Source organism: Nilaparvata lugens, chromosome 2, assembly GCF_014356525.2.
Source record: "Nilaparvata lugens isolate BPH chromosome 2, ASM1435652v1, whole genome shotgun sequence".
In the NCBI taxonomy this organism is placed as follows: Eukaryota; Metazoa; Arthropoda; class Insecta; order Hemiptera; family Delphacidae; genus Nilaparvata; species Nilaparvata lugens.
This window is the reverse complement of record NC_052505.1, coordinates 70418978-70434327: the sequence shown is the minus strand read 5'-3', so window position 1 is coordinate 70434327 and position 15350 is coordinate 70418978. Positions and strand designations below refer to the sequence as shown.

At 34.1% G+C, this 15350-nt stretch overlaps 1 protein-coding gene across 2 annotated transcripts in view; it reads right to left on the bottom strand.

Annotated features, from left to right (window-relative positions):
- LOC111048854 (mucin-6-like) overlaps nt 1–14153 on the bottom strand; it is a 42235-nt gene extending 28082 nt beyond the window's left edge. For both annotated transcript variants that reach the window (XM_039421590.1, XM_022334834.2), the window contains exon 1: nt 13836–14153. The gene's annotated coding sequence lies outside the window, so the exon portion shown is untranslated. The remainder of the gene's footprint in view (nt 1–13835) is intronic.
- Nucleotides 14154–15350: the final 1197 nt, after the last annotated feature.

Below are 15350 nucleotides of genomic sequence, written 5' to 3'. Positions count from 1 at the left end.
TCCAAACATTCATTTGTTAATTATTATTCAAAAGTGAGAATTCGAATCTGGAAAATGACCACCACATAATTATTTAGTTTTATTATCAACGAGCAAGAGTAACATCATCCTTGAACATTATGTTAATATGTGAACGTAATAGAGAGATGGTTTTCCAGTTTATTGGAGAATGAATGGTTTATGCTTGTATGGAAAATGTCTGGTTACCGACGGTCATTACTCTACTCTAATTCCATTCAGTCTAATGCAAATATTGAGCCATGAATGGACATGAAAGCCCCAACAACGTTTTTCCAATCACATTACACAAAGATGCAGCAGAGTAGCAAATGTCACTAACAAATTGAGGAATTATTATTTTGAGTTGTTCAATGACAACGGCCAAACAAGCTTAATTTTAAACACATCTTGTTAATTTTATGAATTACTTTCTACCAGTACCAGTCTGATTTATTATGTTTGATTCTAGGAGATAACGTTTTAACCTGTAAAATAAATTATCTCATTCCCACGAAGACCAAACAGTATTTCAACTTTCCTTTACAGGACAGAAATCAACATGAGCTAATACGCAAGAGTCGGCCAGTTCGACCTGTGTAAAAGTAGTTGGTTCTTACGATCTGATCTGCGTGATATTCCAGTTCAACTCTTAACATTCGACGACAAAATATAACGCATTCGAAAGACGTTTTTCTACAAACGAATTGATTTCTCCTCTCATTGATTGAAATATCTTGTTCAAAGTAACTTGAATGCTTGAGAATGTGCTGAGTATTATGTCTAATACGATATCGTGCCGTTTTTTCACCAGTGAAGTACCATGATGAACGAACTAAAACAAGGAATTTGTATTTTCAGATCGTGATATTGCTCCAGATGGATGTATCAAAGAAGGTTTCAGCTGAACGCGAGCACACTTGGAACTTGGAATTTTTATTTTATGGAACTGGTTTCCTCTATGCATAGCATAGCTCTACTTTGTCGCATATTTGATGCCTATTCGTCTTTAGTGAAGATTGAATTCTTCAGATATTTTATAAATTGAAATGCGCTTCCAATCGGAATCAATAAATGATAACATTGTTCTTCAGACTTTAAAGTTCCATACGAAAGTTGGTGATTAATTTGGAAAGCAATGATGAATACTGAATACAATTAATCATACACCTAATTTGCAAAAAAAATAATTTAGTCTTTTCAAAGCTCTTCGAATTATTATAATTAGTTTAGCCCACTGATCAATTTCGAAATATCAATTCGTGATTTACCTATAATATCATAGAAGTAGATATTATAATAGGAAAAACGATTACTATGTGTAATTGCTTTTCCAGTCTGTTTTCGAATTTCTTTCAATATTGAATATTCTTGCTCTTAATATTTGCAATCTATTTGATAGGTTCAGTAGTTTCAACTGCTTTTATTCAGATCAATCAATGAGAAACATAAATATTATACTAATGTATAAAATTGATAGGGTCAACTAAATAATAAATAATTAACAATATTTCGGTATTTTTGTGAAAGTGATGTAAATATTCATATTCATTTAATCGAAACAACTTGATATTGCAAAACCACTGTTTTAATTCATTAAAACAATTTGAGATACTAGTTTCGGTTGTTATACTTATACAATCTCCAGTTGAATGAAAGCTTAAACATTGAGCAGCAGAATATATAGTATGGATGAAGTCCTACGATTGGTCATTAGCTGTTGACCAATCATGGTTGATCTCTACTGTCATTGACCGAGTAAAACATGCCCAAGTAGACACGACAGTAGAGCTCAACCTTCATTGGTCAACAGCTGATGGCCAATCGTAAGGCTTCACACACACTATATATTCTGCTGCTTCAAGTTCAAACTCTCAGTTCACTAGAGATTGATAATGATGTAACAAAAAAATATGAATACATTTTTTTCATTAAATCTTTGGTTTCAACGATTTTACGTCGTTTTCATTTTCAGTAATTCAAGATAGGAGAAACTATAATCTGTTCTGAAAACACTATCTATCCTACTAACTAGAACAAGAATAATAATACACTCCACAGATAAGTTTTGTATTGTTTCTCCATTTCTTCACTTATACCATCACTTATCATAGAACGAGTGGAAGAGAAAAAAGCTAGTATGTATGCATGTATTGAGTTTCTTGGTACAGCACTTTGAAAACATAGTAAATTTATGAAGACAATGTTGCAAGGAGAAAATTATTTTTTTTTTAAGAAAAAGCAGAAAAGTCCATCAAAAGTGTACCCGATAAACCATGAAATACTTTAAAAAACACGGTAATCCGCCACACGTGTGCTGTTTCTTCCCCGAATTTCGATAAAATTACATATTCCGAAAAAATGTAACTGCTTCACTTCCCAAAATTTGCAGTACAATGAAATTCATACTAAATTTTTTGTAGAATTGAATTAGATTTCATAACAAATTGGAAAGCGGGGATCCACACTACATAACTCATAACAAACTTTGAAAATATTCGTATTTGATTATTTTGAAAAAATTGAGACCAAAAAATAAATTATGCCAATCGATGACTATCGATGAGTATACAGTATTAATATGAAATATTATGTACATCCGATATATTACAAAAACGGTAGAAGAGCATTCAATATTTATGTTCCCTGTCCATGCACACAATACGACAAGGAAGGGAATCTGATTGGAACAGAAAACTAAGAAAGTGAAATCACAAGCGAGTTGTCGTTGCAAGTAGGACACTCACGTTTTACTAGATACGTGCCAAGATGGTATGGAGGATGCCATGCCCTTAGTCTGTAGTCTGCAGAGTGCAGAGTACCATCACACTAACTTCTCATCGACAGAGCACTGTGCTGCACTGCGAGCACATCGGCTCATACCGTAGAATGAACAATCTATCAAGTGTAGACATTTTCTCTGCTCATTCCAATGAGTAGTCCAATTATTATGATCATTAATGTGTGAACTCTGACACCGAATTCCAAAATAGGTACTTGAATTGAATCTCCGTGTACACTATCAACCAACAGAGAGAAAAACGTGAAGTTACAGCTCCAAGAATTACCCACTCATGATATCAATCTGAAGAATTTGGAAATTCATTTTGGAGATTCCGATTGGGTCCCATTTCATCAAGTATCTTTGTGACTAACTTTACAAACATTTTGAGGATTAGGAAATTTACTTTGGAGTTTCCGATTGGGTTTATTCCAATTGACCAAATTGACAAATTCAACAATTATTAATGAACGATCACTGTGGATCTCTCATATATTACAGAAATAAATTATTGAAGAAAACTATAAGAAATGCTCATTATGTTTGGAATTTCAAGTAGCCCATAAAATACGTAGGGTGAATTCAAATGTAGGATTGATATAAATGTGCTCAACCTGTATAACTGAATAATTAAGTTATGATATCTATAGAATTACAATCTGAAGCGAGATATCTCGCATATAAATTGAGTTGACACTGTCTCAAGTAACTATGATAATATTTGGAGATGACGACTTCAGTTTGAACTGATTGTCAATACAGCTGAAGGAAATACGGTTGTAATCATTATCGTTCTCTGGCCAATGCTCAATGAACTGGAACAGTCTGGTTGAGTAGCTACCTCTCTACGTACCATTCCATTCCAGATGACCACCGCTACCACTTTCTTATCATACTACACTGTGTACGAATCTGAGAGTATCAATTATTGTGATTCACTGAGTCTCCGGTGTGTTGAAACAGGCTGCACGCTATGATAAATCGCCGGATCGAACTTGTTGGAAGATTACTGGTATCGGAGAAATAGAAAAGATTTTCTATGAGAAGTATGAAATTGCTTGGTTATGGGAGAGGTGTAGAATGAATCTCTGATACATGTAATTCCTCTGTGAAACTGAAAAATCATGAATTAGACCTAATATCCAATCCAATAATATTCAAGAGTTTATTATTTTCTTTAAGGGAATAGTAACAAACTTTGACTAAGATTATTCTGAATTTCACTTGACATAAGCTAAATAATTAATCAGTAATATGAAAATGAAATTCAACGTTTTTGGCCCTATCGTTAATCGTTAAGTCAGAGGAAACTTTTACGATTTAGATTTAGATTATACTACTTATACTGAGATAGACTTGAAGATGTTTATTATTATATGGTTAAGTCTGAAACGAATCTAGGATTTGATTATTGAAAAAAAGCAAGAGCTACTTGAGTATCTAGATTCGTTTTCTTATGGAGCCTCCAGTGGAAGAAACATTGTCATCTCCTTTTTGTTCCTGGTGTTCTCTGTCAAGTATCAGTCAATAGTCTTTATGAGTTCTAGTGATACTACAAAGATTTCATGAATGATATTTCTCTTCCTATCATCTCAAGTCTATTAAGACAGTATCTTATCATCTCAAGTTTGTTGTATTTCTCCCACAACTTTGATTGAAGTTTGCTAAAGAATTGAGAACGCCGTAATATGATAAACAGGAAACATTTCCGCGATTTGAAAAAGCTTCTTCAATTTTTTCTAGAACTTTCGCATATTAAACATATTTAGGTGGCTGCCAGTTTCCTGTTTCCTTCGATTTCCATCGCTAAACTCCAAGAAAAGAAACATCGTCCGCTTCCTTTGGACATTCTTATTAGAATGTGCTATGATAGGTTTGTATATCCTTCATTGCGTCCTTCGCTAGTGAAAACTCAAGGAGATCTTAATATTCACATGCCATATTCTACTCACTAATATTATAATTCATGAATTTTTAGCCTAATTCGTCCATTTTAATCGATCTGCTACTCCTCACTTATCAGAAAATGCGGTATTATTTTGTTCCAATATTGCAATCCTGACTATGATTATTAGCTAACATGCCACGTTGGATTCATTTAATTCAGGATTCTCCATGATTTTTCTAAAAAAATCTTTCGTTAGATTTTTCATCCAATTGGTGCTTCTACTAGTGAAGGAACGTTTTTCCACTATGAGGCTGATCATTAATAATCTAACAATATTCTCAAGAGAACGCGAACGATCTTTAATTCATGAAGCTATAAATACTCTAAAATGTATTCTGGTCATATCTTGCGTCTGTGAAAAATTCAAAATCGATTTCAAATTCAAATTGCTGGGGCATTGACTCTGAGTGGTGAACCGCATCTTGATAATAAAGTATTGAAAATGGGTATTCTAGATTGATCCTCTACTAGAAATTGTAGGCTTCCACTGGAATGTTTTTTTTGTAATTGACGTGAAGAAAATATGACGTGAGGAAAAATGATGTGTTTTCTGCTTTAATTGGGGACTAGATAATAATGGATTCAAATTTCAAGTAAAATTTATGAAGATTCTGTTTCCCTGCAATATATACTGGAATACACAGTTAGTGCTAATGAAAACAGAAATCAAATCTTTAGAAGCAAAGCTATTACAAGTTTTTCATTTGCTAGTCTTTTCATAATCAATTAAGAGAAGTATTTCCTCTGAGTTTTTTTGAACGACACAAGTGTGAAAAATGCTCTCCTTTGATGTAAGCGCAATTACAGATTACCTGTTAAAGGATTATAAAATCCAATTACGCTAATGAAGTAAAAGTAAACTTGTAACGGATGTTCATTTTTTGGAATATTAGATAAAAGTATCACTTGGCAGGAATACTTCCTTCTACACAATTCACTTGTTGGAGGTGATTTAAATCATTCGGGTCAAGAACATCGAAGAAGAATTATAAAAAACAAATGAACATCAGAAACCTGAATTGATTGATATTGAAAACCGGAAGGTTCTATTCTCCAATGACTTTGTTTGTATTTTAGTAGCCTACTGCATTGCAAGCCTTTCTGAAGCTATTACATGGCATGTACATTAATTTAATTTGCATGATCAAGAATAATATCGGGGCACCGAGCTTCGCTCGTTATTCTTATTAATTTATTGATAAACAGAACACAATTCTCTAAAATGATCGTGTTTATATTTTACAGCCTAAATATGTTACGTGTTTATACGTCAGCTTATGAATTTTAGGGATGCCATACTTTCATTATCCACAGAATCACTCGCTCACTTTTTACTATCCACAGACGACGAAAATCTCAGCTGTTTCAGCCATGAATGAATTATCCGTTTAATGACGTTCAGCGAGTTTTCCCAAGGATGAGACCTAGTGCAATCGAATTTTCATATAAAAAACCTTCTATGTTCCAAATTTCGTAAAAATCGTTAGAGCCGTTTTCGAGATCCGTTGAACGTAAATAACCAGATATAAAAATATAAACAGATATACAGAAATTGCTCGCTTAATAAAATAGGATCGAGAGACCCAGATTCGAAATGAGAAATTAGCCTGCAGGAACCCTATCAAAGTCACCTACTGAAACTATTGAATTGAAACGTGTTGGACATAGGAGCTATAAATAGGAGCCACCTCAAGACATTAGAAAAATACTATTGTAGGCACGCATTCATAGGAAAGATGGTCGAAACACTGAATTACATAAATATACTCTCTCATATACGCACCACCTGATATGATGTTTGCCTTTTCTGATGTATGCTTCTGAGTACATTTAGGTGAACGATATAATTAAATGAAAAAGACTAAAGAAATTGTCAAAAAAACACAGATTTATTGATTCCAAGAAAGACCAGTTTCAGTTATTACACCATTGTCAATCTCTGATAAACTCTGAATTACATAAAGTTTAACTCTGAATTACACCAGTTTATCAGAGATTGACAATGGTGTAATAACCGATGAAGTACGGGTGATGTCTTGTAAGGTTAGCTACACACACATCGATTTTTGTTCGTACGATATTTTGCCGTCCTTATAAATTCTATTAGATTTAACAGATGATGTCAAACAGATTATGTTTGTCAAGTTCCGTTTAATCTGATAGAATTCTTAAGGACGGCAAAATTTCGTACGAACAAAAATCGATGTGTGTGTGTGTGTGCAAGGCTTAGTCCTCGAATTACTTCTTCTACTGCCTGTCAAACCGTATGAGATAATGCTCCCAGTACAGTATTGACGTATAAGTATTAATATTTATTTTTAAAAGTTCTTGAATGATTCTATCACTGGCATAGATGATAGTTTTGCTGAAGAAATATATATTTTCCACTTTGTAAATTTATGTTTCTTTCGACACTAGAGAAAAATCACAACAATCTGTAACTGAATGGGCAGAGGAGTTGAAATTGAGGCAAATGAGTCTCAATGTAAAGAAATGTTAGGTCATTGTTGTGTCAAAGGGAATGAGAGGTAATGCGCAGGTTAAGGTGATGGGTAGGAGATGGGATAGGTAGCGATACCTTGGTACAGTTTTTTCAGAGGATGGGGAAATAGACAGGGAGGTGCTCAACAGAGTGAAAAAGGGATCTGTCGCCTATTATGCAACAAAAGATAGTATATTGGGAAAAATATAACTTGATAAGAAGATAAAAAATCAAGTATATCGGACCGTCATTGAACCTATCTTGCTGTATGAAAGTGCAAGCCGGCCAATCAAATCATCTGATGAAAACAAGATAAGGACTGTGCGAATGAAGTGCCTATGTCCAACATGTTTCAATTCAATAGTTCCAGTAGGATGACTTGATAGGGTTCCTGTAGGTTGATTTCTCATTTCGAATCTGGCGTCTCTCTATAGTATTGATCATGCCAATTAAATTAATGTGCATGCCATGTAATAGCTTCAGACAGGCTTGCAATGCAGTACTGAAATACAAAATCATCGGAGAATAGAACCTAAAAAATAATAGAATGAGGGAAGAACTGGGCATTAGATGAGAAATGTCAGTGAAAGGATAGAAATGAGGCAGATGGTATGATATGGATGAATGAGGCAGCGGATAGGGATGATTGCAAAAACAAAACAGTATGTTAATGTGAGAGTGCATGGAAGGAGAGTAGTGGAACGTCCCAGGTATTCGTGTGAGGATCGGATTGAGGAGATAGGACGGAGAAGATGAAGGACTGTTGAAAGATGAAGAGAAAGGCGATGGATAGGAAATCATGGAAGAAGAAAATAAAAAGATATAAAGGAAGAAGAAGAAGATTCTTTCGAAAAATGTCGACTGGAACAACTGGAAAATAAAAAAAAACTGTTGAGTAGAAAGTGTATGACATCAATAATATAAAAGCTAAATACAGTATATGTTATAATTTAATTCAAATGGAAGAATATTATATATTAAATGGAAAAATGTAAAGAGAAGAAGAAAGTTTAAATTAGGCACTGATCCATTTTGATATGTGAGACAATATTTCATCCAAATTATTTAATTATCAATACTTATTTTTGCAACTTCCGTTTTACGACGGTAACCATGGATTGAAACAGTACTGAGAGCAAATGCCTTTTATTGGCATTCCCCTATGATCTCCATTCTCTAATTTTAGGTTGCCATTGAGAAATAAAAATTACTCATGTTTTTATAATAGATTGTGTGTGTATAGAAATTTTAGATTTTTTCACATGATCCAAACCAACAAGGGTTTCAATATTTTTTGTCCTCACCGATGTCACCGAGACAAAATACTGAATGGCAGTCTGCTTTGTTGTAGCGATCAACAGAGAGCAACTTTGACGTTCATCAATAGGCTACAACGCTACATTATTTGTCGCAGGCCAACATCTTCTAAATCCGGCAACACAGTCGTGAAAAGTCTCACGAACAGACCGCTTTGCGGATTATCAGTTTATGAATAAAAGAGAGTTTACTGCACTATGAATGCATTCAAAACACTCGCCCCTCCAAGTTCATAAAACTAGTTTCGTGTCGTTATGAAGTGTGATCATCTTAATTGATACACTCTGGTGCCGATGCTAAGAGAGAGGGGAGGCAGGTTCTTCCATGGAGATTTATGAAACGAAAACAGCCAGTTGAAGAAAGTTGTGAAAGAATTTCATTAGAGCCGTAACTAGCGCGGAAACAATGCTCAGACATGTATGCAACGAAAGCTTACATGCTTGGCTCATGTGATGGGATGACCACGAGCGAGAAGAGAATAGAACTACATGAATATGTGAAGAGAGACAGAGAGTGAGACTGACTGATCTGGATGGATTTATTCTCCACGAAACATGTGGATGAACACAATTATAATTATGATATATATGGCATCACAGATTTGCAATAGTAGTTTGCAATATTGTTTAGTATGTTAATTATCAGTACTTTCTGCTGATAAATTAATAGGTTGGATTGAATATATACAGTAGTCAGTAGAAATTTAGATTGGATATGATATGTAGGTAGTTGATTGATACGGTCAAGAATTAAATCATTTGAATGCCTTATCTTAAATGGAAGAATACAGAAAAACGAAAAGTGGAAATAAATGAAGTCTAAGACACGTGTGACAGAATTTTATTCTCTTTCAACTATCAGCATGTTAAAACCTATTCAAGCCACTCTTCCAGTTTACACAGTGTCAATAGAATTGAGTAGGAACAGGCGACTTCCACTCTGCTTTGGGCCCAAATCTTTTCATTGAAACTGTTCGAGAATAATTTAATCATCTCAGCTTCTCCTGTTTGGACTCCATTTAACATCTTCGATTGATAGATTTTCATGCAATTACACACATTTACCAATTCATTTTCAATATATCTTATAAGTAAACTTCTCATAATATTATGATATGTAGGTATCATGTGATGGGATGACCACGAGCGAGAAGAGAATAGCACTACTTGAATATGCGAAAAGATGATTACTGTATCTCGTGAAATTATGAACTCTATATTTTAATATTCAAGAGTATATCTCATTGTGACAATAACAAGACCACGAAGAAAATAACCAGTATTCCAGAAAGTTAGCCAGATTCTCCCACAATAGAGGAATTTCAAATCCCTATTTTCCAATATACGGTAAAAAGAAAATTCATATTGATTTTTTATGGTGTTTGACTTCTTGACATAGTGCTAATTCATTGACTGACTCAATGCGTCCTTTATATTGTCTATCATTATTGACAAAAAATATAGACTTGATTTGTTGTAACATGAGGGAAAGTGAGAACTTATCACTGTTATAGCAGAAGAGTTCTGATGCCTTAGGAGATAAAAACAAGATTCATTGGTAATATCCAAGTTTATTTTCGAATGCATTCGATTTACAAGTCTGGTTATCCAGTTTATCGAATAAGTAGACCTGAATGAAAGCTGTAAGACAACTTAATATGTACATTTAATTGAGCTCTATTATGACTGCTGATGCTGAGCATTGACTGAGAGTACATAAATATTATAATACTTCATTTTCACAACTCCCCGCATATAAGAGCTCGCCACTTGAGATTTTAATGAGAAAAGTTTTGTAGAACTTACAAATCCTGTTGATAACAGACTAGTCTCTAACTGAGATGAGAGCCTAATTATCCACTATATTATTTTTTGGACACTTTTAATCACGAAGATGTTGAGAAAGGATGGTTGAGCTGCGAACCGACTCCTGATCTTTAAATAGCCGTAAAAGGGAACCATAGATATTACTTGTTTTTTCGGCAAGTCTGAACGACAAACTAACAAGCCTTCACGAATCATTCGAAATGACCCTTGACAGTTGCAAGTTGGCTCCAAAATAAGAGTCAGTTTCAATGGAATTTATTATGAATAATGATAGGTGATTGGAATGAATTGAACATTGTAACTTACACCTTACTGCATTGGCAGGGATTACGGACACGATTTCATAGAGAAAGAGATTTAACCTGAAGCGCAGGGGTCAAGTGAAAGAGAAAATACGTGGGTTGGGCACAAAATGCCTTCTGTTCGGTTCTTTCTCATTCACAAATCTAATTTTCCTCTGCCCCAAACTTTTCCTCTAAGTGTCCATTTATATCGAAGATGAATTTGTGGCGAGTATAATTATAGTATCGCTCTTGTTATCTGGCTGACTTTCCAAGATTTATAAGAACTCGGCAAAGCCAACCGATTCCCCTATAGAATCATCTCAAGGAACTCAAGATCAAGAAAAACATCGCCAATCATGCTATTGCTGCAAATAATAAGATCCTTGAGCGTTTCTAGTTGAGTAGCCTAATAACGATCAAATTAAATAAAAGGTCATTAAACTAATAAACGTTAAGTGAAGTGGAACATAGGACTTTATGGGAGAATTAGAATTATGTCAAATGGAACGTGCACATTATTCTTTGGAAAAAACTTTTCTACACAAATCATGCTGAATATTCATTTTTGATTTTATCAAAATTAAAATTATCTTTGATTCTTATCAAAATAGTAATAAATTGAATAACCCGTTGGTTTTTTGAGTTCTCTGACGAGTCGAGACGAGTTGATACTCTCATCTTTTTGTTTGGAGTTATTCTATGCAACAAAAAGATGTGAGGCTGCAAAACAAAATATCTGAACTGAATTATCACGATTTCAAGTTCACTAATTTTATAATGAAATATACATTTCACTCACTAATTAGTAATGTGTATTGGATAATGTAGGAAACCCAGCTTCGTCTATTCTTATTTTTGGTCTTTGTTGATTTCTTTGGCTCTTTTCGGCATTTAATGCTTCAATAGTATAGATTTATTAAAGTTCATAGCTCTTAAACAGTAACTTATAATTGTGATTTTCTTCTCGAAAGCTTATTGGAATGCAAAATCCAAAATTGTCAGGAGTCCGCATAGCTACCATGAAATACATATATATATATATATATTATATATATATATATATAATGTAATATAACTTATAATTGTGATTTTCTTCTCGAAAGCTTATTGGAATGCAAAATCCAAAATTGTCAGGAGGCCGCATAGCTACCATGAAATACAGATATATATATATATATATAATATATATATATATATATTCTTCTTTCGAGAAGAAAATCACAATTATAAGTTACTGTTTAAGAGCTATGAACTTTAATAAATCTATACTATATATATATATATTATATATATATATATATATATATATATATTATATATATATATATATATACATTACTGATAGTTGATTACGCAATTGAACATATCATTTTCAATTTCTTCTCTATTCTTTCATCTGTAGAATGTATTTCCAAGTTCTACTGACAATGATATAGTTTAATATTCCAATAATACATGAAGCTAATTCAAGTAATTTTTTTGAATAAGGTGAATTATCGATCCTCATAACAATCCATCTCTCAAATTCTGAGAATGGATGATTATCCTTTCAGTTTCGCAAATTAATTTGCCAAACTGTATTTGACTACAATAACAAACTTTATCATTTATATAACTTCATTTCAATGGAACCAATATGAATTGTGTATGCAAACATTGATAATATTAAAGCTAGAGTCACTTATTCTCAAACTTATTGAACATTTTACAATAACCAAACCACTCCAATATTCATAGAATATTCTTTTCAAAATAGAACTATCTACACTTGAAACATTCTAATACAATATTGTCCAGAGTCAATAAGTCAAGAGCTACAACGGACATCTACTACTGATAAAAGATAATTTCCGTTGTGATAGTTTGAAAAAGGTTACCGGTACCGGGTATGGAGCCTCAATCTTAATCAAAAAAATAATCTCTCATTAATTATGGTCATATTTTAAAGAAAGATTACGAGAAAAGAAAACTATTCTTTCAATCCCCACAAAGAAAACTACAGCTTTACAATAATGTGTAGCTCAATTCAAGTAGACTCGGGAAATATTCTCACATAAATGAGAATCCTGTATCCAGGGATGTATTGGGGAGCTTCCAATCAGCAACTGGATCCAATTATCAGTAACTTGAACGATAGTTTGGGAATGGAATCCAAATGTTTGAGTCTGAGCTCTTGGTGAGTCTAGCAATACGAAAAATGAGTCATGAGAAAATAAATGGGTTCAGACCTTTCTGGTTTGATTTTGGATGATTATTTGGCTTCGTAATAAGTGGAAAGTAGTTATAAAAAATGCGTGTAAGTTACGGTAATATATAGTTAGTCTGCATGCAACTCAGAGCATCAAATTTATGACACTTAGGGCTGGTTTATGAGCTCGGGATTTATCACCCTTAAGAGTTCTTTTTCATCATGAGCACAGAAGAAGAACCCTTCTAAATTTGTTCTTTACTCCGTGCCATCACTATTGAGTATCTAGTTGATTTCAGTGTAGATAGCAGACTATTCTTCAATGATAATACTATATTATGTACTTCGGAATACTCTATTCTCTATTGTCTGTAGCAAGGAATACTAAAAAAGCTTCAAGCTTATGTAATGGTATGGATTGTCCAGTGTTCACACAACAATAAAGTACTTTAGTAGAGCCTTGTTATATATATTGTCATATTGATTCATTTTGTCTCAAGGAACAAATAATATTAGTTTCATCGGGGAACTTTTACATAAATACATCAGGTACTTGAAAAAAAACTATTTTTGACAAGCAAGCTCGAAGGTCTTCAAATGGAATATGTTTTACAAGGACCGGTGTTTTTGTACTCTACCGGGTTTCTACTTTATTAATCAACAAGCGATCTTACTATCTTACTATGTATCTATTATCGATGATGTACCGATCGTCGGTGTACAAAAGATATTTTATCTATACATGCGATAGTATAAATACGGTTATATACGATAGTTATATACGGTATTTTTATCAAATTGACGTTTCCGACAGCATTGTAAATGCATTGAAAGAATAAAATTATTCTTATTCTTATATTATATGCACTTCATTATGTGATAGATAATTACCATTCAAATGATTAACTCACACATCTTCTACACACATTTATTGCACATTTTTTCTCAACAACTGATGATCTTACACTTGAATTATTTACACGTTGGGGTAATCCAGAATGAGTAACTCACCTGCAGCCGGTCGAAGCCGACGTCGCACAAAACGAACAACACACGTGTGACGAGAGTTTTGGCGGAGTTAGCATGTGCTGCACCACTAGATCAATGAACGCATGAACGACACTTTATTCACCACCAACTGACCGAGTGCTGAGAACTACACAAGAGCAACCAATTCACATGAAGCGTTGTCACTGACTAACCGACCATGCTGCGAAAAGAAGCAAGCTCCTGGAAGAGAGAGGAAAGTGTGTCCTGCCCCACTTCGCCAGAGTGCGATGGAGCACCTGCCTTACCGCCCGGTCTGGTCTCTGCTCTCTGCTCTCTGCTCTCTGGTCGCTGGTCAGTGCCTCACGTTTTGTAAACACCGCGCGCACGCCAATGAAGACGTCGCTCACTTTTACTCTTTACTCTTTCACTGTTGAGGACTGAGGTGTCGTCACGCTCCACGGGTCGTCCTGCTCCTGCTCATCACCCAAATACCCTGTCAATTGAATTTCGCTGCACTAGCTACTGGCAATTGATAGTGGAAGCTCAGAGTGGTTGTGGAGCAACAAACCTGTCTGGTCTGGAATTGTATGAGAGGATGAAAGGTTGCTGAAGCTGAACTCTCAACTGGAATACTGTTACTACATGATATTATATTTTGGTTAGACATCTGATGTGTGTGTGATACAATGACTCAATATATGCAAGAACAGTAATACTGTGGCACAAATGAGTATCCAAAAGTGAATCCATGACTTTGATGTGATCATTTTTTACTTGATCACCTCAGATTTTCAAAATTGCAGATTATGACTATTCAAGGTCTAGAGTTAGGTTGACAGTTGAAAATTGAAGAGAGATTGCATTCATTAAAATGCTAATAGATAAATAATTATTATTGAACGAAAATTCAAAGTTATATGCTGTAAGTCACTCCCATGACTTCTGCTACTGCAAATATTGATAACAGGGTTAACAGCTAGATGGAAATTCGGTGAGATTGTCAGTTTGGTGTAAGGACTGACTAGCAATTAGGAACAATTGGGAAGAGGAATTGGATAATAGCTCTCATCGAATTCCTATCTAGCTGTTCACTTTGTTGTCAATATTTGCAGTAGCAGAAGTTTTTGGGGTGGCTAACAGCATTTAACTTTGGACTTTCATTTAATAATAGTTGAGTTGAATTATTCCAGGTGAATTGTAGAATCTACAGTGGCGCCAACTACATGAATAAACTATACATATCTTGAAGAGCAGGGTAACGCAGGCAGGTGAGTGAAGGTAGGGTTTGTTAATTCTACGGTAGAGGAGGTACATAATATCTCACACAGAAAATATAAATTCATATATTCATTTTTGAATCAATTATGCATTGCATTAAGCATTGAAAGCAACGAGATGGTGATTTTCAAATTAGCCACTCGACGGTGACGTTAGATGGTGACTACAAGAAATAATTGAAATTTACATACATGATACAAAATTTCATTCTTCAAAAAAATGTAAATTTTCGTCATAAGTTTAAAAATTAATATTTAG